Here is a 24,271-nt window from a genome sequence, read left to right on the forward strand (position 1 = left end):
CAGAGGAATGTGAAAGACACCTGCCAGGGGAGCAGAGGTGCTCACTGAGGTGGGCCTCCATATTCTCCGTTGGCTCCTATTTTATCATGCTTTACATGAATTTCACATTCTATACTATGATAAATCTAAGCTTGGAGTATTATTAAGTAAAATGAACACTTCGTAAGAAACAAATGTTTTATTTTATTTTTTAAAACATTTTATCTATTATTGTATTATTTTTATTTTGGTAGGGGGAAGGGGGAGAGGTAATTAGGTTTATTTATTTTTCGAAGAGGTACTAAGGACTGGACCCAGGACCTCATTCATGCTAAGCATACATTATACCACTTGAGTTATACTCTCCCCTCAGAATAGAATGTTTTAGACTTAAAACTATGTCATAAGATGACACACATTTTTCAAAAACTAGCTGTGTGCAGCCTCCAAGGACCCCACCCATGCATCAAGTCACTTAGTGGGATGAGCACCCTCTGTACCTGCCTGTGACACAACAAATCACAAATCTCTCTCTCTGCATCCCCCTGTTACATATGCAGCCAATCCAGTAACCAAGCTTTGTTCTCTAAACCCCCTTCCTCTATAAGATGACGGGCTGAAATAGCTGGGCTAGAGTCAGGCTATGAATCTGACAAAATCTTTCAGAAGCCCAAAATTCTAAATTACTTTTCAATGACTTAAAAAAAAATGTTTTTGTCAATGAAAGAAACAACTATGTACTCATATTATACAGTGAAAACAGCAAAAAATGAGGTTTACCTTCTCTATCATGCCCAGCCCCACAGCCCAAAGGTAAACTATACACATGAGTTTCTTACATGCTTTCTCACAATTATTTAATATTTCTCATTCATTCATTTGAAGTAACATTAATAAACAAATTACTGTTTATACATACTCAAGTGAAAATTATAAATAATACAGTTAAATGCCATCAATTTAAATGCTTCATGCTGACAATTACTAACATAAACGCAACTGCCAAAATCACAGGCTGATGATTATTTTGGGTTGGTCCAAACCAAACCAAAAGTTTTCAAGTTTTTGCACAGGTCCAGATGCTTGCAAAGTGAAATCAATAAACTTTTAATGCCATGTTGCTGAAACAGGGTCCATGAGAATATAGTTTTAAGAGCCATCTAGTTCTCAAGACTTCAAAACAATATGGCATAGGCAATTTTTTATCTTCCTTCCTTAATTGTTTCTGAGTTTAAGGTCATACTTAGGTCTTCTTCACTTCAAAATTGAGAAATATTCAGTAATGCTTCCTTCTAGAACTTAACAACTTCATTATTTTTAAAAACATGTAAACATTTGATCAACCTGGAATTCATTCTGACAAGAGTGAGGTAAGGGTCTAGTTTATTCTTTTCTTTCCAAATAGCTATCCATCTGTCCCAAACCATTTATTGAATCATCCAGCTTTTCCCTATTCCTTAGAAATGCTACTTTTATCTTATACGACATTACCACTTGTCTATTTCTGGATTCTCTGCTGTTAATAACCATCCTTTCCTAACTATTTTCCTATCCTTTGACCAATTTTAATATCCTAAGGACAATATCATTCTCTTTTTCTATAAACAAATGTATCAGTAAACCACCATTTAATACTCTTAAGTTGAACAGATCATGCTCTTCTAAGGTAATACACCTTGAGCATCCTTACTTTGTAATAATATAACATTCCAAAGTAAAAACATATCACAATTTTCTCAATCATCCTATGATTGATAGATATTCAGATTATTTCTTGTACTGCAACAAAATCTTCACTTTAATAATTTTTAAATCTTCATTTGGATAAAAATCCTTATTAATTTATTAAAAGCTGTGTCTAGTCAAAAACAGAATGAGGAGGAGAAAAATGTTTCTGTGGTTTTCTTAACAAGAAACTTCTGCTGAATATCTGAAGCAGTTACATGATTCATGTGGTTGTCTCAAGAGTAGAAGTTACTGAAAACTCTAAATGGAATTAGTTATCTGCTGTGCTCCTAATAAAGGAACGAAGATTTCTTAGAATTGATAGACCATTTAACAATTCCCAGTCTATCCACAAATAAAACTTGGCACAGCAACCCAATTTCCAAAAATGCCAATGCTATAGAGAGAGAAGAGGAAATAGTTCTTACTTCTGCGGCTTATTAATCACTTCAGGATGTGATGCCTGAGTGGTAATTAAATCCACACTGGGTTTAATACTAGATGTTTTATGATATAATACATTTTTTAAATAGTAAAAGAAATCAATAGGAAACTATAAGTCAGGCAAGCTGTTATCAACTGGAGAGGTCAAAGTGATTGCCAGTGTGCGTAGAGAAAAATATATCATTCAGCCGCCAAGATTTTGATTATGCTATTTAATTATGTGTGAATGTGTTTAAGTGTATGTGCCCTTGTATATATTTATGTATAATTTCAATATTCAAACAGAAGACAGAATATGAAGAATCAAATAAGTGAATAGTATATGTGGCTTTTAGGTTCAAAATAATCACATTCCCCTCCCCCACTGCTCGAATTCTTTCTACATAACTGCCATGCCACTACGATACTGTATATCTTCTCTGATACTCCCCAAATTAATCTCTTCTTCCCCAGAAATACAACAGAAAGATTTGCTATATCTAAAGACACCACATTTTCTGTTGAATGATAATTACTCGGTACATCCTACCTCCATCATTAGGCCTTTCTCTTGATGATCCAAGACAAGTTACCTTTATATGCTCAGAAGCATCTGGCTTCTCAGAACATCAAGATCAGTTAGTTGTGAAGGTTGTTACAAGCAACCATATGAACCTCCATACTAAATTATGGTGATAATTCACTATATTTATATGCTAGAATGGCTTCAAAATTAATCCCTATCTCTCTCATTCCCCTGAATTCAGATATTCCTTCTGGGGTCAGGGTGGGGGTCTGAAAATCATGTATAACGCTGACATGCAGGCCAAGGTGGCATGTGATGTGTGAGAACAACCAGCTACTTGGGCTGTGGAAAAATAAGATTGACAACCCCTAGGGTCTAGAACAAAGTAGGAGAAAAATAAGTATTTTCAGCATAAATGAAAGATGAATAAATGAGTAAGTGAACTGGAGACAGTATCCCTGGGACAAAAATAGTCAAGAAAAGTGAAACTAATGTAATGACCATGAAATACCTCAAACTGTAAACTGGATACTTTAATAACTTACAGTTATCTGATTACTTTAATTCTCCAGGGATCTACTTTCAAACTCTTGAAAGGAAGGCAAAAGTTGGGGGAAATGATGCTCCAGATTATCACTCAGATTTAATAAGAAGGCAAGAGACAAGAATGAAAGAAAAGATAAAAAAAAAATCTTTCGGGAAAGACAAGGGCAAAGAAGGCAAAATTTTATTTCAGCAATGAGGAGGAGGAAAAATTGTTAATTTTTTATAGTAGCAGAGGCCTACCTTTCTAAGTATTTTGCCAGTAAAACCCCCATGCATTATAAAATTTGGCTTCTTGTTCTGGAATAAAAGCAAATCAAGCTAGCAATCTATATGTAATGAACGGAGCAACCGGTGGGATTTTTTTCAAAAAGAGTCCTTTTTTTTTTCTGCACTGCAACTCTAGAATAACTGAAATCAGGTCATTTAATGTCAGTGGACTCTGTACTTGAAGGACTCAAGACTCAGTATCATCAAATTATTGTTCCTGAGACTGTTAGTGATGGAGTCTGACGGTCCCTATCCAAAATACAGTTGACCGCTGAACAACACAGGTTTGAACTGCAAGTGTCTAACTATACATGAAGCTTTTTCAATAAAAACATACTACAGTACTAAGTGATCCACAGCTGGTTGACTCCACAGATGGGGAAACCGTGGCTACAGATGGATTACTGTAAAGTTACATAACCCCTGCATTCAAGGGTCAACTGTACTGAATATTTATCTTATAAAAACAAACCAACCCCTGTATTCCCTTTTCTTTGCTAGGATGAGTTACTCAATTAGAAACTCGTAATACTGAACTAACTGTAAATCAACCTGGTGATAAATTAGGAAAAACTTCACTTGAGTATATTCTTCAAATGCAGCAAGCCCATTCATCAAGACCTTTACTGAGGTCAAACTGCACAAGAAATTTAAAGAAGAAATATCATAAAAGAAACATTACAAAGCAAATAACACATTTAACAAAGGGAAAAAATGGACACTGAAGCCTAACAGACCTCACTGAGAATCCTGCCTCTACCAATTACTTGCTGTAAAGTTACTCATATTGCTGATCTTTCTTTATGTTAAATCTGAATAATAGTTCTACTGTGAGAACACTTTTTCTATAACACCCAACACGGAGCCTGGCACCTAGAAGGGTCTCACTCCATGTTAGTAAATCCTCCCTTCACCCACAAGCTTTTTAGAGGGAGTATGGGTTTAACAGGCAGCAGGTGCTCGCTTAACTCAGCTTAAGATGCTGTTCCAGAGAGAGCACAGAGGACTCCCATTTAACAGTGGTCCACATGCTTCCCAGATGATACAACCTCCAGCCTCAGAAACTGAAAAAGAAAGATGGTAAGTTTCCTTTTTTTGTCTCAGTGATATACAGTCAGTGCCTTGGTACAGTCATAAATTTTGTAAGATCCTCTATGCTTTCTACCCTCTTGTCTCACAACTTAGGCAATCAGTACCCTTCAGCTTTTAAAACACTGTGTAAATTTAAATGTGTCACAGGGGTATTTTAGAGTTTAAACTGTTTCCTAAATGTCCAATAAAACCCCATTCAAATCATATTAATGGAAATTCAGACCAAATGAGACAGGGGAAGGTAAGGGAGGCCCACAAAATCTCACTGTTAGACAACCATACATTCTAGCCCCAAGTAAGGCCTCTCCTGGGTCCAACTAAGACTGCAAAGCTTCAGAGCTTCTTAGGGACTATAGAGAAAAGGAGAAACCAGCCCAAAGAAATGGTGATAAAGTTACCACTTTAGCCCTAGAGCTTTCACACAAATTAGACCGACCTGCTAAAAATCTTCCAAGAGAATGTTGCTGCTTTCAAGACACACCTTGCTTCCATTCTTTCAGGGGGTCCTGCTGACAAAGATGCTGGCAAACACCCCAACTTTGAAGACCTGTGCATCCTAAAATTCTCCCATTTTCTGTCAAAATTGATATCATCCCTCCAAGGCCCAGGTCACATACCATTTCCCTTCTAAAGCTTCCTTTAAGAGCTTTGATCGTACTTGACGTTGTTGGTCAAGCACTTTTCATGCTGCTTCGGTCTGTGTTAACTGTGCCCTCCCCACCCCCAAAACAGGTTGTGAACTTCTAGGAAGAAGGTGTCATGGTTTCATACATTTTTTCCACCCGGGCCTCAAATGGAGCCTGGTACATAGCAGTCCCTGAAAAAGTAACTTATGGCTTAAAATTTCCTTACATTACACTTAATCACATATAACAACTTCCCAGAATGACATGTTCCTATGCATAGTTTTAAAACAACACTAATACACACCTAATATTTATTAATACTATTTGTCCCATACTTAGTATTCATTATCTCATTTAATCCTTACAAGAACTCTCTGAAGCAGGTACTACGATGCATCTCAGCTGAAGAAGCTGAGGGTTAAGTCATTTGCCCAGGGCCACACAGTCAGCAGCGGAGAAGCTGGCACTATAACCAGGAAGCCCAACTTAACAGCCCAAATGCTCACCTAGGACAAGCTGTTCTAACATAAAGCCTTCCATCTGTCAACTCTCTGGGCAGTTCCCATAGAACAAATAGCTTATGAGCCATGGAACTACCTAAAGGAGCACTGAGGGGCTGGAAAGTGAACACTTGCAAGGGTTCATGGCAGAAGAGCAAGTGTACATCTCGGATGACGCCGAGACAGATTAGATTGACTTTAAAACTCTTTGAAGATAAAAGCCCTATGAGTGCTAATCATTACTATTTATTGTAATTCTAATGACAATTCTAAACTGTAGACAGATTAAATGAAAAATATCTCATTCAATAAAGTAATACTCTCATTTTAGAAGCAATTCAGTCACTCTATTCACACAAAGAGTGTCTTTAAATGCACTCCTTATTGAAAAGCAGTAGCTCTTCAAGCTGAAACTTTAACTCTGACAAGATGTTATCTACATGCTCTCATGAATACTAATACGACACCCACTATTCAAAGGGCTTAGCTATACTGGCAGTTCTGGTCCCTGTGCCCTTACCTATGAAGGAATGTGTATTCGAAGATCTCTAACACATACCCCATGATGTTTAGCTTAACATGGTCCTCAAAGTGCACACAGCTCTAGGCTAAAGATAGAGACAACAGCTACCCTGAAAGAGATAAGGCACCAAAGGAAGTGGCTTAGGGAAGAAAAACTACACAGAGAATTCAGTAACAGGCTACAGCATGTTCCCCATCATACAGCCCTTGCCCACAAAAGCCCAACTCTCTGTTTGCCCATAATTTCATGGTGGCATTTACATTCTTCATCATAAAGTCACCACATTCTTATTCTTCAACAAGCGTAGCATCACACATTTCCCTCTTTTAGTTTGTACCCCACATACCATTCTCACCTTCTAGGCAAGCCCCTCTGAACCCCCATTTCTGAGACGCTGTCTTTATTTTCCCCAGCTCCTGTCTGTTTCCTTCCTGGGCACCTTTTTTGAGCACCCACATTTAATGGATATGCCATGTTTTTGGACACTTGATTGTGTAACAATCATTTTTCTGTATAATATATGTATGATGATTCTGTGTGTATTCCTCCCACAGAGACCCTTGAGGGTAAAGAACATGCCAGATGTTTTTTTCTGGATCTGCAGAGCAAACTTCCCTGTGCTAGACAGGGAATACGTGAGGAAGTGAACATAGAAACAATACTTGTCTGCTTTCTTATTATGCCTTTTCTTTGTGTTGTTTTGCTAGAAGGCAGAAGAGATATAAGGCTTGAAAAGAAAACATGCAAAGAAGAAAATACAAGAACCCAGAAGGCTCAGGAGGGGAGGAGAGAGAAGAAAAACAGGCAAATTGACAAGGCAATATAATAAATACAATGAAATCTAAGTCGCTTCCAAACAGCTGTCAGTACTAGTCTGAAAACATGTTCTCGTAGCTTTCTTTATTTCCTTCTCTGGTCATTTGTCAATGACTCTCACTATTCTCTCAAAACAGAATATGTAGTACCTTCAGCTCACCAGCTCTCTTTGCCTTTCATAACTGGTCTGTTAATTAACCCCAGCTCTGAACTCATCCAACCATTTTTTCTTCCCTAGTCTATCCCCAGGTTGCCGGCTGCTCCCGTGGTCTGACACTGTTACAAGAACCTCCGGCTGTCTTCAGTGCTCGTTCGCAGTCTTTTTCACTTGTCTTAGTCTCACCCAATCCCATGGTGCCTATTATTGGTTTCTCCTCAACCCCTATTGATGATGATGAGTGAGGGTAATAATAGTAATTATATACATGTGTAAAATGCTTCTATGTATATATAATGTTTATGTATATATTGCTTCCTATGTGCCAGAAGCTAAGAGCTTTAAACTTAACTAATTCTTTTAACTCACAAGCCTAAGAGGTAGGTACTATTTTAATACCATTCTAATCTGCTTTTTACAGATGAGAAAACTGTGGCACAAATAACATACAGTTTGTCACGTTTCGTTTATAAGTTAACAAAGGTTTTTATTATATGTACTGTGACGTGAGTGAGATGTAATTAACACATCGGCAAGAAGCTGAGGCACAAGAAGATGAGCTCATAGAATCTTCTCATTTACTGTCAGTGAAGCTGGATACATATTTACTGATCACCTGATTAACTATGCATTATATTTGGACATTATAGAATGTCCAAGGTCACACAGCTAGCTCGTAATTGGTGGGGCCCGTATTTGAACTCAGGAAGGTCTGGCTTCAGGATCCAGTTCTTGACCATTATAATAACATTGCCTTCTAATAACTAACTTGATTAAACATTTGCTACATGCTAAACACTTTATATACAATAATTTCCTTAATCCTCCATATACCTCTTGGAGAAAATAACTATAACAGGAAGCAACTGAAAACGACAAAGCTTAAACAACATGGCGGGGCCAGGATTCAAACCTACGGTCTTCTGTCCCCAGAGCCCACGCTTCTCCAGACTGTCTTTCCCACCACAATCCTAGTCATTCTAAGAAAATGCCTTTGCCTCCTGGTTAACAGAGTGGTCTTCATATGTAGACCTCGCCTACCAATTTCAAAATTGCTTCTTTTCATCTTCTGCCTTTTCTCAAAGGCAGAGTTTCAAGGTTCACATTTCAACTCCTCTCACTCCCAGTCTGTGCTTTTCATCTTTCCTCCTACCCTGGGCCGTTGATGAACTGTCAACAGTTCCTTCTCGTTAATACCTTCTCCGCCAGTCTGTACACAATCTCAAGTCTAAAGCTTCTCTGAAACCTCCTCCTCCTCCTTTAACTGGTCCTCTTTTTTGGTACAAACTGGCCTCTAGCCGTCAGGCCAGGAGACTGCCTAACCCCAAGTCACTAGCAGCCAAGAAGAACTGGCCTGCCTGGTACTAACACTATTCACAGGCTCCACCTTGCACTTCATTTATTGACTTGGTTCCTAATCTTCTTGGTCTAAACCCCAGGATTAATTTCCTAGAAATCACAACTCATTCCAACTGTGTCACAGGCCCTGGCTTCTCTACCTCACCATGATTCACACTTAGATCTTTGATTTCCAGCCTCTCAGAGAAAACACCTTGCCTGGGCTAGGCCTCTGTCTCCACCATAACCCTGGGGAGTATGCCAGAACCTGCCTGGTGCTTAGGAACTGGACATGCCTTCCTTGGACAGAAACATCTGGAAAGCATATACATATCTCTTCTACTTTCTCACCATAAATTCAAATCATTGCAGCTGGCTTCTTGCCCCGATATCTAATCTCTCACCAAGTTCTGTCCCTTCTACCTCTTACATTTATGGTCCACTCCTCTCCATCCCCCACGCTGGCTCAGCAGCCTGGTCTTCTTATCTACAGCTGAGCTGACTTCAGTTCTCCACCCCACAGATACCTGCTCATGTCCTTCTCCTGCATGAGTCTCTTTAATAGCCCTTCAGTGTACTCAGGAAGAAGCCCAAGCCACTTCCTTCATACAGCACAAGACTCCTCCTGACCTCATCCCTACCTACTTTTACGGATCACATTTCTTTGCTTCATTCGCACTCTTAAAGCTCTGCCTGCACTGAGCCACGTGCCATCACCTAGAATTCACCACGGACTCTCACCCCTTGACCTCTGTGCTGCTGTCTCCTCGCAGCGGAACCCTCATCCCTGCTTCAGAGCAGAGCATGGATCTCACTTCAGCCCTTGTTGGCTCCTTCTAGTCCGAGAGAGAGGTGCTTCCTAGGTGCCCCCACAGCACCCTATGTTCAGTAGTCACAATGAAATGGCACGCTTCCCTCTTCATATCCACTTGGCTTTGAGAGAGCAGGAAGCTGTATAATGTTCACCATGGTATTTGCAAGGCCTGACACGGAGCTGGGCCCACTGTGGGCCAATATTTGTTGGGTGAAAAGCTCCAGGTCTGCTCCTCATTTGCCACTGCTTCTGCTCCACTGTCACCATGCCCTGCTTTTTCTTCCTGCTCTGTGACCCTCCATCTCAGAAATTCCTTGCACCAACTTCAAATAGCTACTCAAACTACCAACCAAAACACCTGGCAATTTTATGTGTTTGAAAGTATTAGTTTCTATGCAGCAAATGTCAAAACGACTCAATGAATAATCTTGACCTCACAAGAGAAATAATTAACTATTCCCTTTTCTCATGTGCCCATCACTGAACAAATAATAATCTTCTGTGAACCAGTTTACATACAGCCTTTTAAAATGGAAGAGTGATCGCACGTATCTTTAAAAATTAAATATATTAAACCCCACCTAAAATGACCAAGTTGTTAAAATTATTTTTTCATTTACATTAACTTAAAAAAAATTTAAACTAATAAAAAGATCTGAATGTCTTTCACCATCCTGATCTTTAATTACAACTTAAAAAAACAAAGCCAGAGACAATGGTTCCAGTTAAGAAACAATAATCTATGATACTTTTACTTGGAAATCTCTTTTTCCCAAGCTACTGTTTCGTACTCTAAAAAGATGGCAAATTATGTGTTAAATTTAATTCTTAAATAAAGCAAAACTTCTCAGTTTTAATGGCCACAAAAGTCTTTATTTTTTCCACAACAGAAAGAAGAATTGATATTTCTTATTTTAGCAGTTTTAGTGTTTATTGAAGTAGCTTATCCTAGTTTCTGCAACGCCCACTTGCTTTACACCTTGGCATACTAGGATTGAGTTAACTTGTCATTTACTGAATTATACATTTTAAGACGGTGGGATGTTGCTTATCTTTATATTCCCAAATGCTTGGAATACTGCCTTGAATATATTATGTATTTAATAAAAAGTGCTTGAAAATGCATTAACTAAATGATTTTATATCAGACCGCACATTTGCCAAGGAAATTAATTAGAATACACAGGGAGCTGTGATACATTTATAGCTTCTGTTTAACTAGAGTTAAGCAGAAAACAGTTTGTTTTATACTTGCTTCACACTTGGTTAAAATTTTTTCTTAAATACATTCCAATTTTCTGACTTAATACACATGATACAAAAGCGCTTATTTGCTGATTCAGAGTCATAACAGTGCCCTGTTCAGAGCCCTGACCATTCCATTTATATTCTTTCAGCTGTTATACTCCTTTAAAGTGTTTCGTCTGAATGTGCTTTAATTTCAATGCCAAGTACTGAAAGCTTTTTTAAAATTTACTAAATGTATTAAATTCACGACATTTGTTTTAAAAAGTTCTTCATTTCATAGAATTAACAAGTTCCTATTTGTATACCATTTGCTTGTTTTTCTTGTCCATTTTAAAAACTACCAAAGTGAGAATATAAATAGCTAGACAAGGTGGGGAGACAAGTATAGCTCAGTGGTAGAGCGCATGCTTAGCATGCACGAGGTTCTGGGTTCAATCCCCAATACCTCCAGTGAATAAATAAACAAATAAACAAATAAAAATGAGTAAGCAAGCCTAATTACCCCCCCAAATTAAAAATAATAATAATAATAAAAAAATTTTTTAAATAGCTAGAAGTTTCAGTACAACCCTAAACTCATTCCTCCTTCCTTCCATTTTTCTCTCAAAGCACAGTATGAGAAGGCATTATCCACATGTTTACTGAGGCATCTTATAATATTTTTCTTAAAGCCTAATTTACATAAATCTGCTCCCTCTGCTGGCCGAATTTTTACCTTCTAGCATCCTGTTTAAACACAAAGGAAATGCTTTATAGTATAAAGAGAGCAAAGCTCCTCCATAAAGAATTATAAACCAAATAAACCTGGAAAATCACTTAAGACGCTTTTCTATATCATAAACGCATGGCATTTGCTGATTTTAGGGAGAAGCAGTCTTCCAAGTATTGAGTTAAATCCAGGAATTTTCAAATTTAGTATCATTTTTCCCCTCAATTAAGACTCTTAACTCTACTGAGACCATTTTTCATTAATTCAGTTCCTTTTTAGCTAGCATCTCCACAGTACTTTGCAACAAGTATCTAACCACGTGTTTCCATATTTGCACAAGAGCATTACGCAGAGAGGGCGAGCAGGGGGGATTGCTCTCACTTACACACAAGAGTTAATGCCAACAACGGGTTACAGTGCTACCCACAGGCCCACACTATTTGTTCTCTCACCTTCTTTTTCAAAGATGGAAGCTATTTTGCTGACATATCTAAGAAATTCTGTTTTGATTTTTATAATAAAGCTCTTTGTAATAGAAATTTGGGTACATTTCACTAATAAGTTCTAAATATAATTTCTAATAGGAAAAATCAATACTGCTATAAAAACCTGGGCTACTTTAATCACTACTTTCCAATTAGGTACCATGTTATAACTTAAAAAGCACTTATTGCATACGTTAATTTATTTAATATTACTCAATCCCATGAAACGGGTATAATTAATCCCATTTTACAGCTGAGTAAGAGAAGCCTCAAAGAGATTTACATAATCTTTCCAATGTCACTGGGAGGGAAGAGGGGTAGGGGGAGAATCAGGACACAGTCTAAGGCTCTGGACTTTAATCCCAAAGCACAGTTACTTTCTTCCTCCTAACTGAATCACTGATTTTAGTTTTTAATCAATACATTTATTTTGGGAGGAAAAGTAGTTCCATTTTACAAGCCTTTTTTTCTGCAATTTTTTTAGTCTCTTAGACTTTACTTTAAGCTGGAGGATTCCCAAATTTCCATTCATATCTCAAAATAGTGCTTCACATGGATTTAGACATACTATATACATCGGGGAGGGAGGGAATAGGGGAATAACAAAGCATATGTATCTGTGACTCAGTGTACTTTTCTTCACTTTGCATTTTGTAAATATTGATGTTGCAGCTCCTAACATGCTCTCTGAAGTTGTTATGACTGACAGCCCATGAGGGTTGTGTCTTTCAAAACAAATATGCTTTATTGATGGAGAGCATGTGCATCTCCAGTTAATTATTCTGAGAGGCAGGGTGGAACAAACAACTTGATTTCTCAGTTCAGCATTCTACATTGAAGACAATAGGCAGGTTATAGCTTAATACACATCATGAAAGCTTGTCATTCCCATGAGCAACACAACATGTAAGGGAAGGGTACTACAAATCTGCCATATAATCCCAGAGCAACATACAACTTCCTGTGTTTGTTGCAAATATTTTTAAGTATAAACAAAAATTCAGAACATATTTAATACAAAAAAAAGCCCTTACATATGCCCAAGTTATTTTCTGGATTATAAAATATGTAATAACATAACAGTTTGATAATAAAAGTAAGTTGGGGTAAGAATTTGAAAAAAACCAACGGGAGTAAATAAAATATGCTCTATCTTGATTGAGCATACTTGCCTAATTTTAGGGGGAAAAAAAAAACCTGTCATTGTCTGATGTGTACCAAGAGTCACACTCTAACAGCTAATATCAGATGTATTATTTATATCGCATTATAGCATTTCTCAAACTGGAGGGTAAGGTTCATTGAGGAGTCAAAGAATTCTGCTTGCAGCTGTCTGGATTCGGTGACAACCAAATCTGTTTTTGAGAAGTGGGCAAATTCCTCCTACAGCTCTTACATAGCTCCTCTAGGGAGACCTCCTGATTCCAAATCAACCTTATAAGGACCTATTAATGGACTAGCATTAAGAGAGATGACACTGATTATAAAACATGAGTTGGACCAATAAAACACCTGGTGAGATAAGATCTATACAGTAAAGAAATAATTTGGGAACCAGACAGCATGCAATAGAGTGCCAACAAATATGGTCCAATTTGGGAGCAGACAGTACACAATAATAAGACATTATTCTCCATTCACTTTGATGATCTCAGTTCATCCCACTGTTAACCGTTATAACTAGTGGCTAAACTTAACCACACATTACTGAGGAAATGCCAAGGGTGAATGCCAGGTTGTGGGATTTTCCTGTCACTGCAAACTCTGCCAACTCTGACCTGGCTTCTCTTACTCTGGGGATCTAGCAAAAATAGTCCTTTGAAAAATTCCTGAAAAGAACTACTCAGATCCTTGTTGTGTTGTTATTTAAGAGTAGCGGCTGGAGTAGCGGCTGCAGCTTTCCACAGGATGAGGAAGTTGGAAAGAAGTCAGGTGGCTGGCCATTCCTGAAACCTCAGGCTTGATTTAATAATTGGCTGGGACTTTATGGGAAAGCAATGCTTAAGGGAGAATTAAACTGGGATTTTGTTGACATTCACATAGAAACTGGTCAATGATGACCTGAGACAGGCGTAAAGTGTCGTAACATTTTCATGCTTCTCATACGCATTTTTTCTCTTGCTTGTAGAGTTTTTGAGTAGAGAAAAGACGGGAACCATGGGCCCAATAACAGAACCAGATTAAGGATGCCCAGCATCTAGTCCTGGTTTTCACTTCACAAAAAGAGAAAGATTCAATACTAGACCTGCTCAAGGACAAAATAAGCAATTGATGAAGTAGAAAAACTGTGAAAGGTCTTTGGGTGTCAAAAGGTTGGTCTAGACGACCTTGAAGGCCCATGATTACCACTCTCTGCTATGATTTTACTTCAGTAACTCCAGCTGAGACCAGGCTGTATTGCAGAGTCCCTCCTCTCCTTTACATAGGCCTCCACTCCCTCGTCTCACCTCCTAGCAGGTAGATAAAGACACAATAAGTCAGCTTTCAAAGCCCCTGACACAGCCTTTACATTGGTGACAATTTCTTACCTGTATAGGTGGGTTAAAAAAATGGCAACAGCTGTTTTGTATATCTCTTTCCTACATTGCTTTTCTCATAGTCTACGCCAACCCTTCCACCATTAATTAACACTGAATTCTATAATTTGAAAATTGAATACAATTTTGAATTTTGTATATCCCCACTAAGTTGTTTTTAATTACTGACATTTTAAATACTTTCCATATGTTTTGTTAGGAAAAATAAAGTCTCCAACATTTAAATAAGACTTTCCAACATCTTTTTAGAGAATGTATGGGAATTTTTTTTTTCCCTTAAAAGAAAAGGTCATTTCTAACAGCTTCAAATCAAGGCCATGGAGGCCCCTAGTAATTTTTTTGCCTTACAAATAATTTAGTGTATGCTTTATTGTGGAAATGTTAAATTCTCAGAGAGTAGGAGATTCAGATTCCTAACATATTGGTTAGGATTCAACCACCTTTGCCCTACTTTTGTATTTATTAAGAATCACAAGAGCCACATCTGGAGCAAAACTCTGCCTATGACACCGGAAAATTTGAACACCACAATATGCAGCTGAGACAGGTAATAAATGTGGCCAAATCTGGGACTTTAAATCCTGGTTCTTTTCACATCAATCCAAACCATTCACGTGCCAAGAGGTGAACTAGCTGAAACACTGAGGAGTTCCTTGGGGACAGAAAGATTAATGGGAATCGTAAGCACCTGATATATGAACAGTAGACAAAGGGGGCTGTCCTTGACAACTGAAAGTGCTAAATTATTAATTGTGCCAAGTCCCGGCAACTTTTGTCAATATTCTTTCAACACCTATCTTTCACACAGTTTACAACATTTACTTTTTAATCTAAAAATTACAATAGGTTCATAGTCATAGAAATTCAGTCATCATATGCCCATTTTAATATGTTATGCCTAATCTTTAGGATGTACAAAGTCAAAAAGAATGCTGTGTAATAAAAACAATGAACACTTCTCAGAAATTTACTTTGAATTTAGTAAACCACACTTTTATTGTAAGGGAAGATCTATGGGTTTACTACTGAAAATGGAATTTTCATGTATACAAAATATGCTTTTTATCTTTTCCTTTCTGGACTTAATTATGTATCAGGGCACTATTCCACCTACCATTATTAGTTCATTTACTCCTCAAAACAACTCTATGAATTAGGAAGCATAATTATCCACATTTGACAGAAAAAGCAACTGAGGCTTGGAGGCAAACTTGCCCAGGGTAAACAGCTAGGATACTAGTGCACTGGACACCAGGATTCAGACTCAAGTGGTGCAGCTGCCACACTACACTGCTGTCTGATACTTCTTCATCCATACGTAGATCGCTCTGGAAGCATTTGGGAAAATGACAAACTCTGTAGTTGTTACATTTTAAAAAATGGGACTAGTTTTAAAGGTTCCTCTTGAGTCCTCTGAAGATCAAGGTGCTCAGAAGTAAAACTTATGATGATTACCTTTGTCAGCTTTAACCTGTGATTTTCTTTTTCAAGTGACACACACCATGTACTGCTAAAGTGACTCAGTATAGTTTAACTTCACTGTAATTAGCATTATGAGCCTTTAAATCACTGCCTTATCTTGGTAGTTTATAAGGGTTGTATTATTAAATATCCTTGAGAATATTTAATAATTTTTATATGAGAAATAAATACTAACAGAATCCAGATAAATATTTTATTGGGTGGTTTTCCCCCCTACTCTTTGGATGGTAAGTTAAGAATTTCACAACTGTAATTTGCTTTATTTATTATTCCCCAAATATCCTGGAGTCCATATATTATACCAACTTTCAAAAATTCTGAGATTCATCTAAGAGGTATCACTGCTACCAAACAGCTAGATGGAACCCCAAGTCCTAATTTCTCCTCTATTACTGCCAATCTCACATCCTGGGTGGGATAAAGCAAAGTATGTGGGGGACAACAGGTACAGGATCTAGAACTAGTCTGTTCATAAAGGTAACAGGAGCTGAACTGTGACAACTACCTAGCTTGTGGAACTCTGTAACTACAGTTCCCAAACCCTGTCTGGAATGCTCCCTGAACATACTGCAGGCAGAAATTACTGGCCAGATACCTATCACCAAAAAAGATGTAACTCTTCTAAACACAGTTTTCAACAGGTTTGGGGTAGGGGGAATGAACAGTTATTCTTATATAAAAGTTGGACTCTGCTACTGCTAAAATGGAGAGAAGCAAACCAGAAGATTTCTTGCAGTTGCTTCTAGATACTGGATTCGATGAGATATAAATTTGAGTTTGCTAATAAAACTGCACGTTAGAATTAAAAGGGACCTTAGAAATTAGAGTCCAACCCCATCAATTTAAAGATCTGTAAAAGTTCACAAGAGGTTGGGTTTAAAATTAAACCTTCTTATTCCCTGTGTTGGTATAGAGTTTAGGACCCTTTTGAGGAAATTATTGTAATTAGGATTTTTTTTACTGCATTACAAATCTGAAATTGCTTTAAAGTTGTATTATTAGTAAGACGAATGAGTAAACTGCTATTTTTAAAATTCAAAATTGCCAGGTTTATTCACAATAAAAGAACAGAAAGAACTCTTAGTTTCTTTCTTTTTCTCCACTATGAAATGAACTAGATCGATACAGGAAAAGCTTCTAAAGGGCAGTTTTATCCTATTATCCTAATGAAAGAAGTCATTGCAGAATGGAGCAGACAAGAAATGATCTATTTTGAGGGCAACTTACAATTCTCCAGTTTCCTTGCTATTTGAAAGAATAAATTACCTCAAAGAAAAAGTACATACCAACAAAAAACCTAGCGGCCACAAAATGTAGAAAAGCAAAAACCTGCACTGAGAGTTTTAACCGAAAATCAATCGATTAGACAAAAATCAGGAACACTGGATGAAGGATTCCGTGGTTTGGGGTCTTTTGCCCCAAACACAACATTAGTCAGAATGCTCCAGGGCACAGGGAGTTATTTCTGTAAGGCATTACTGACAGCAGATAGCAAGCAATCAGAAAAGTGAAAATCAGGGTCCCCTTACTCACAGCATGATAACCTGCATTATTCCTCTTACAGATGCATCACTGGCAAGAGCTGATGAAGAAAAATGAAGGCTGAGAAAGAAAGGGAATGGTGTTTCCTTCACATGTAATTTTCAGCAAACTTTGATGAGTTTCAATTCTGGATGAGTTTTCCTCCCTCTCCTTCAATTTCGTTTACAAAAAGCATCTTAGTTAGGTTGTTCAAGCGTGACTTTGCAACTAGCCTAATGTGGGCCCACATTACCACCTTTAACATTCCTTTGCAGCATGCACTTGATTAAATACCCTCTAGTTAAGCAGATCAAGGTAGCTTTATGCTGATTCCAAGAACAAGAATCTGTCAAGCTGACAAATCAGTGTATTTCCCCTGTCAGATACTGTCCCCTGTCAGGAGGAATTCTTACTTCATAAAAGTTGCTTCTCCACTCTGGCAGCCTCCTATCAGTCTATATAAGGACCTGGCTCCTAAAGCTGGTAAATTCTTATTTTCCATTCTCCTATTTCTCTACAGATTACACCACTAATCTCTGCTACTGATCTGGCAGGAAGCTGGCTGGAAATCATTTGTAGTGACCCTACCACAGAATTAGAACTGCATTCCTATGAGAGCCAACTTAATTTCTAAAATACCTTAATCAGTTGCCTGTATTTTAAAACAGCTCATAAAAAAGGAGCGCCACTACCATGGTGCTGCTTTTTTCCCCACTTTGTCCATAGTCAGAAAAAAAGATGAAAGGCAGGAAGTAGCCTATCAACAAGCAGTCCTCCTTTGAAGACAGATAACAAAATACTGCAGTTAAAAGTATATTTGTAATTGCAAAGTTACTCTTCATGAACAAATTCCAAATACGGTATTTGCCTTTGATCTTGGAAAAGCATTTTTCTCACTGTTCATAGCTGACATTGATAATTCAGTTAGGCACCCCCACTCCCAACTATGGGAAAAATGTTCCCTGAAATTCAATCATATGAGTTATTAGCTTTTAGTTGTCAGCCTAGAAGTAGCTGCTTATGCTCTGCCACTGCTGCTGCCTGGGACAGTTCTGCCTGCTATGACGATATGAGAACTTGTCACAGTAACAGCATTCATCTGACCACCTGGCAGATCCTCTCTATTCCTTCTGTGTGGTGTCAGACTGTTCTGGAGAGTTATTTAGCATTTCCTTGGACAGCAATTATTGCCTCCATAAAACATGTATTGCAACTATAAGGAAGAAGTTTGAGGGTCTTAAACCTGAACAGAGTTTAAGTTTCATATTTAAAAATGAAACCTATTCTTGACCTTCTACATTTTCTATTACAGCAAAAGTCTAATGGTAATATGTGGCTTCAATAATGAAACAAACCTATTTTAAAACAGAAAAAATATTCCTAGTGTCTCCAGGGTCCATTTTAAGCAATTAGGAGAGATAAACACTTCAGCATCGTATCATCATTTATTCAAAAATATTTCCTTAACTTTGATAGCTATTGGTTGTGGATCTTTTAATTATAAACAGGAAACAAGAGACATTAACATGGTAAAATTATGGGGGAAGCTCTTATCTTTGGTAACTAATAGTCCTTGAAGTTCAGTTAGCAGAGAAAAACAATAGTGTCTAACTGAACCCTAAAGAAGGTTTGTAATCCTAGGTTAAAAGCCCCCATTACAACAATAGAATTTTTCCAAACAATAAGAAAAAGAACACCTTCCATGGAAAAGAACTATGCTTTTAAAGTGCGCACACACACACATATACACACATATTCTCAAAATGCAGAGCTGATATATTGATAGAAACTATAGAATTGCTATCTGAACTTGGATAGCATTCCATGCTCTCACAAAATATGATTTTGTTTGAACATGACCTCAAAAGCCAAATCTAACTTTTGACACTCATCCATAAAGTCAGCACTCAGTATATTCTTGACTGATAGCCTGATAGCTTAGCTTTGAAAGTAGCATTAACCACCTAAGCATGTGCACACACAGTGACTCACAGTATCTGCAGTAACATCCTAGGAAGCATAATTAAAGAATGATAATCAAGTGTCATCCTATCTGTCGGCATCAGGCAAATGTCATCAATAAGTCCTTACAATATCCTAGCAAAACAGCTATTTCCTTTTCCCTTGAAAAGAAAAATTTGCATCCCATCTTTATCAAATGGCAGTGATTTTACAGATGTACAGGGGATACATAAAGAAGCATACATTTCTAAACTATATGTGCACCTCCACAGTACATCAAGCCCTGAATCCCATTGTCTTTGTGAAATACAAATAAAACACCATTTAAATAGGGAGAAAACTCTTAACAAGAAAGGGCAGAGGAATTAGATAATAAAATCAAGAAATAAAAAAACAATCTTTCCTGAAATGTATGTACAATAACATTTATACTCCTTGATTCTAATTTAGAAGAAAACAAACCGTAAAACTGTATCTATGCCTAGAAAAAAACATTGGAATAATAAACATCAAAATGTTTTGTTCACAATGGATATGGAATGGTATATGCATCGAGGGTGACTTCCATTTTTGTCTTCATGCTTTTCAGTGTTTTTGACATGTATTATTTTATTAGCAAGAAAGAAAGCCAATAAGGTATTTTAAAATCAAATATTTTAAATGTAATTTAATAGAGAACAAAGTACCAGGATTCAGAGGGACCAAATCAATATGCTGCAGTGGAAAGTCATTTTCTCTTTCTGATCCTGTGACATCTTTTCAACACTTGCTCAAAATTAACTGCTTCACTACATAATGACTGCAACTACAGCAAATGGGCCTTTTTGTCTGTAATTCAATTATTGTAGAAGGTTCTATAGTTTAAATATTAAGAAGTGAAGCATATATTTGACTATATACAGAGAAATAAAGCAGACTCTCAACATATCATATGCTAATTAAGAGTGAATTTAAAAATCCCATTGTCTATTTATACCAGAGGCAACCTAGCTTATAAGCCAATACTCTGGGTCTAGTGGGAGAGTAGAGACATAGTTCTGTCTCATTTTCAGGTAACTTAAGTGATTTCCATACTATGATCAAAGGCCAGAGCTGGTTTGCTAGAATGTATTCCTTGGGTCCCACAGTATTTTTTTACACAGCTACTGCGACATTATCACCTTGAATAGAAGTTTTCATGTTTGCAGATTTGTCTTCCACACTTGACTGAAGCATATTTACTACAAAGAATGCATGCAATAAATGATAAAGGAATGAATGCACTGTCTTAGAAATAGCTAAATTTGGAGACAAATATCAGAGATGGCTCAAGAAATCATGGTGGATCATCAGTAATCTCAATAACAAAACACTGAAAGAAAGCAAGTAATTGTTCCTTCTTTATGAAAGGTTTCTAGCAAGTTAAGGCTTCTTTCCTTCAACCACTACTCACCCCCTATCCATGTTCCTAACATCTGCATGAATTTATTCAACATCTGCTTTTAAAAACAGAGGAACAAAATTAGTTTTATATGTACTACATTTACAAAACCTGATTTTTCCCCCTCATTAACTATAAATTATATTTTGGATTTCATTGCACTGCACCAATATAAAGAATGCTGAATATGTGTCATTTTACCTTGCATTTGATTACATTATCAGTAGCTGCTGAGGACCTGTTTTAGCTATAGGTGCAGCCTCCTCGGTGATCTAGACTGACTTTCAGAGTCAGCAGGTGTTAGATTTGGGGAATTTGTATCTACAGCCACCCTGTGGCTAGCGTTGCTCTGAGACTGGGAAATAAAATTTACTCTCAGTTAAACAACTGAGTAAAACCATCCACAAGATAATTTAACTTAATAAAATAGCAAGCATAGAAACTTCCAGAATTTCTGCAGGATTACAGTTCCACCCACCTTATTTATGTATGTGGCATGCATCCTCAGAGCCTGAAGAGCAGAAACTTCCAATTATTTACCTGGCTTTGCTCAACTTAAACGAATATCCTTTACTCTAAATCAGCATTTCTTAGTGAATATGCTTGTGGCACTTTGGGTGGGGCAGTTCTTTAGCAGGCAAGAGTGTTTCACTCACTGCTGAGTCAGCAAACACCTCAGCTCCTTCCCCATCCTTTCATCCCCAACCCTCAGTCTCAGGTGGTAGTATTCCCCAGCCACTGAGATACACAATGCCCCACAAATTTCCAAACACTCCCTGGGAATTGAGAATTATTGTTTTAAATAAACCCAATATATAAAAATTCACATTTTGAAGCTAATTTAATTAAAACTCTTCCCCCAAAACAAGCGTCATAGGGCTTTCCCCTCAATGAGGACATTCATCCATCAACCCACTCCCACCCCTCCCGTTTCAGGAATATGTGAGGCTCACCCATACTATACTCTTAAGGTATCCTTGGTCAGCTTAAATATTTTCTATGTAACCCCTGATCACTTACCCTTATGTCATAAAACATCTGTCAGTTAATATTTCTATGTCTATTTGTGCTGATTACATATGAGCTATCTAAATTGACTTAACCTTGTCAAAACAGGTTTCTAAAGCATTACTTATTCGTATTACGATGATGCTTCCACTAGTCAGTTATTTGAAGTGCAACAAAGACCCAATTTGTTCACTTAATGAAAAGTTATCTGGAATTGTACATTTGTACTTTTTTTTAATTCTAAGAACTGAATAGTCACTGAGTGTGGAAGTTGAAGCACGAGGGCCTCCCTTATCTACATGTGCAGCAGGTCCTATAGGACCGTCAACTGCTGAAGAGGCTTTTTAAAAATTGGTATAACAAGACCTGGTAATTCAATAGAATCTCAAATGGTCTCCTATAAATATTACATAAATAGTGGTTTTAGTAGTTTCTGATAAACACCGAGCCTCCTCGTCAGGTTCAGCAAGGTCTAAAGTTTTCATAATTTGCTCTGTCGCCGAAGTCAAGCCAATCAACATTCTCATTTCATCCGAAAACCAGTTCACCCTTGCTTTTTGTGTGCCCACCACCACTTGCACTCCTTGGTCTCTTTTTAGCAATCTTGGGCTTCTGAAATCCCATTTGGATTTCAGGATATTCTGCCTTGGGAAGAGATACTCTTGAGACGGTAAATGACGTTAAATGAGTCTGCTCTAGTTAAAACAGGGAAGAATGGTGTATTCACATTTCTGCCACCCTTCAACTCTGCCCTGCAAAAAACTTTTCCAGACCTTCCTAAGAACCAAACAGTCCCATGTGATCAATGAGCAAGTCTGGCCTCTTCTGCTCTCCATCATCCAAAAATCAGACTCATCAGTGCCCACAAACCTTATGGGCACATTAATACTTATGGGCTCAGTAGGAAGCATCTGAAATCCTAAATTACTTTCTGTTACACATTTTTTCCTCCCAGTCTTCCTTGATCCCTGGGACTCAGACCCAACTTTCTAACTGCAGCTGTTCACTGCTACCAGACTTTCTGCTTTAAAATGTCTGTGCTGATTCTTCCCAGGCTGTCATAGTCTGGGCTGTTTCAATGAGACAAGGAGCATCAAGCAATATATAATAAATTAACACATTTTAAAAAATGGTTTTGTGAGTCATTTTCAATGACTGACTCTTTGTGGAGGAATTTTAAGTACATGGTAACAAGGTAAGAGGGGCTTTTACAAATTCACCTCAGGACAAGTTCAGAGGGAAGAGAAATGCTGGACTATACTAACATCTCCTTGTTTTTGTTTGTTTGCTTATTCATTTGTTTTATTTTTTTTCATTTTATAAAGACACAAAGTAAGTAACCAAGCACTATTACAGAAATCTGTTGCTTTGGGAATCTTTCCAATGCTGCTGGCCACACCTCAGGCACTTCTTAAAGAGGCTACCTTTTATTTGTCTTGAATGCCCAGTGTGATTTTTGTTCCTGGCACATATTAGTTACTTAATAAATGTTCATGAGCCATGCAGCTTCCTCTGTCAGAGCAGTCTGCCCTGGACAAAAGCCTGCCCTGAATCAAAGCTCAGAAAATTCCATGAGCCTAAATTTTGGGTAATATACATTAAATTATTACCATGGTCTATAAATTCCAAACAAGTTAAAAATTAGGTATCTTTGTGTCATCTTCACAAAATAACTCATCTTCTATGTAGCATAATTCTAATCTATATTGAGAACTTTCAACGTCCAGTATCATATTCAGTAAGAAAATCTGAAGATATTGATACCATTTTTAAAAGAACCACATAAATTTCTAGTATTTTTTTTTTAAACTGAAGCCCTTAAATACAGCTTTGAAAGAAATTCATAATTCCACTGCCTAATTCCACTTTGTCTGTATCTATTGCTTCATGTGGTTTGGCAGAAAGGTTAACAGTGTGGATTTTCTTGCTTTTTCCTAGATTCATAGACCTGGATCAATAAACAACTTACTGTGTGACCTATGGCAAGTAACCCAACCTCTCTGTGCCTTGGCATCCTCATCTATAAAAGGGGGATAATAATAGTTCTACCACATTGTGAGGATTAAACCACTTTGTATGTACATAAACTAACTTGCAGGGGGGAGGGTATAGCTCAGTGGTAGAGCACATGCCTAGCAAGCACGAGGTCCTGGGTTCAATCCCCAATACCGTCATCAAAAAAAAAAAAAAAAAAGTAAATAAATTAAAAAAACCTAATTACCTACCCCCAAAATAAAAAATAATATTTTTAAAAACCTAACTTGCTTATAGTGACTGTATATACACCTTGCATAGAGTATGAAAGTTTAGTATAATTATCATTGTTATGATTAATCACAGAACATAAACATTCAGATCAATTTGAAATAAACTACAATTAACAACTACTAAATCCTTAACTTCATATTAGTCAGAAAGTAAGAAATTCACTCAATATTGAGAACTTACTTATAAACAGATGCTGTGTGCTAGGTTGACCCATGATGCTTTAATACAATGCTTTTATTAGTAAATGTTACAAGTAAAGGAATACCTCTGCATTTTTAAATTCTAGGGGTAGGAAAAAA

General features: G+C 37.3%; 1 protein-coding gene across 10 annotated transcripts in view; it reads right to left on the reverse strand.

Annotated features, from left to right (window-relative positions):
- BBX (BBX high mobility group box domain containing) overlaps window positions 1-24,271 on the reverse strand; it is a 256,822-nt gene that overhangs the window by 97,551 nt on the left and 135,000 nt on the right. The window lies entirely within an intron of this gene.

Source organism: Camelus dromedarius, chromosome 2 (assembly GCF_036321535.1).
Source record: "Camelus dromedarius isolate mCamDro1 chromosome 2, mCamDro1.pat, whole genome shotgun sequence".
Taxonomy (NCBI): Eukaryota; Metazoa; Chordata; class Mammalia; order Artiodactyla; family Camelidae; genus Camelus; species Camelus dromedarius.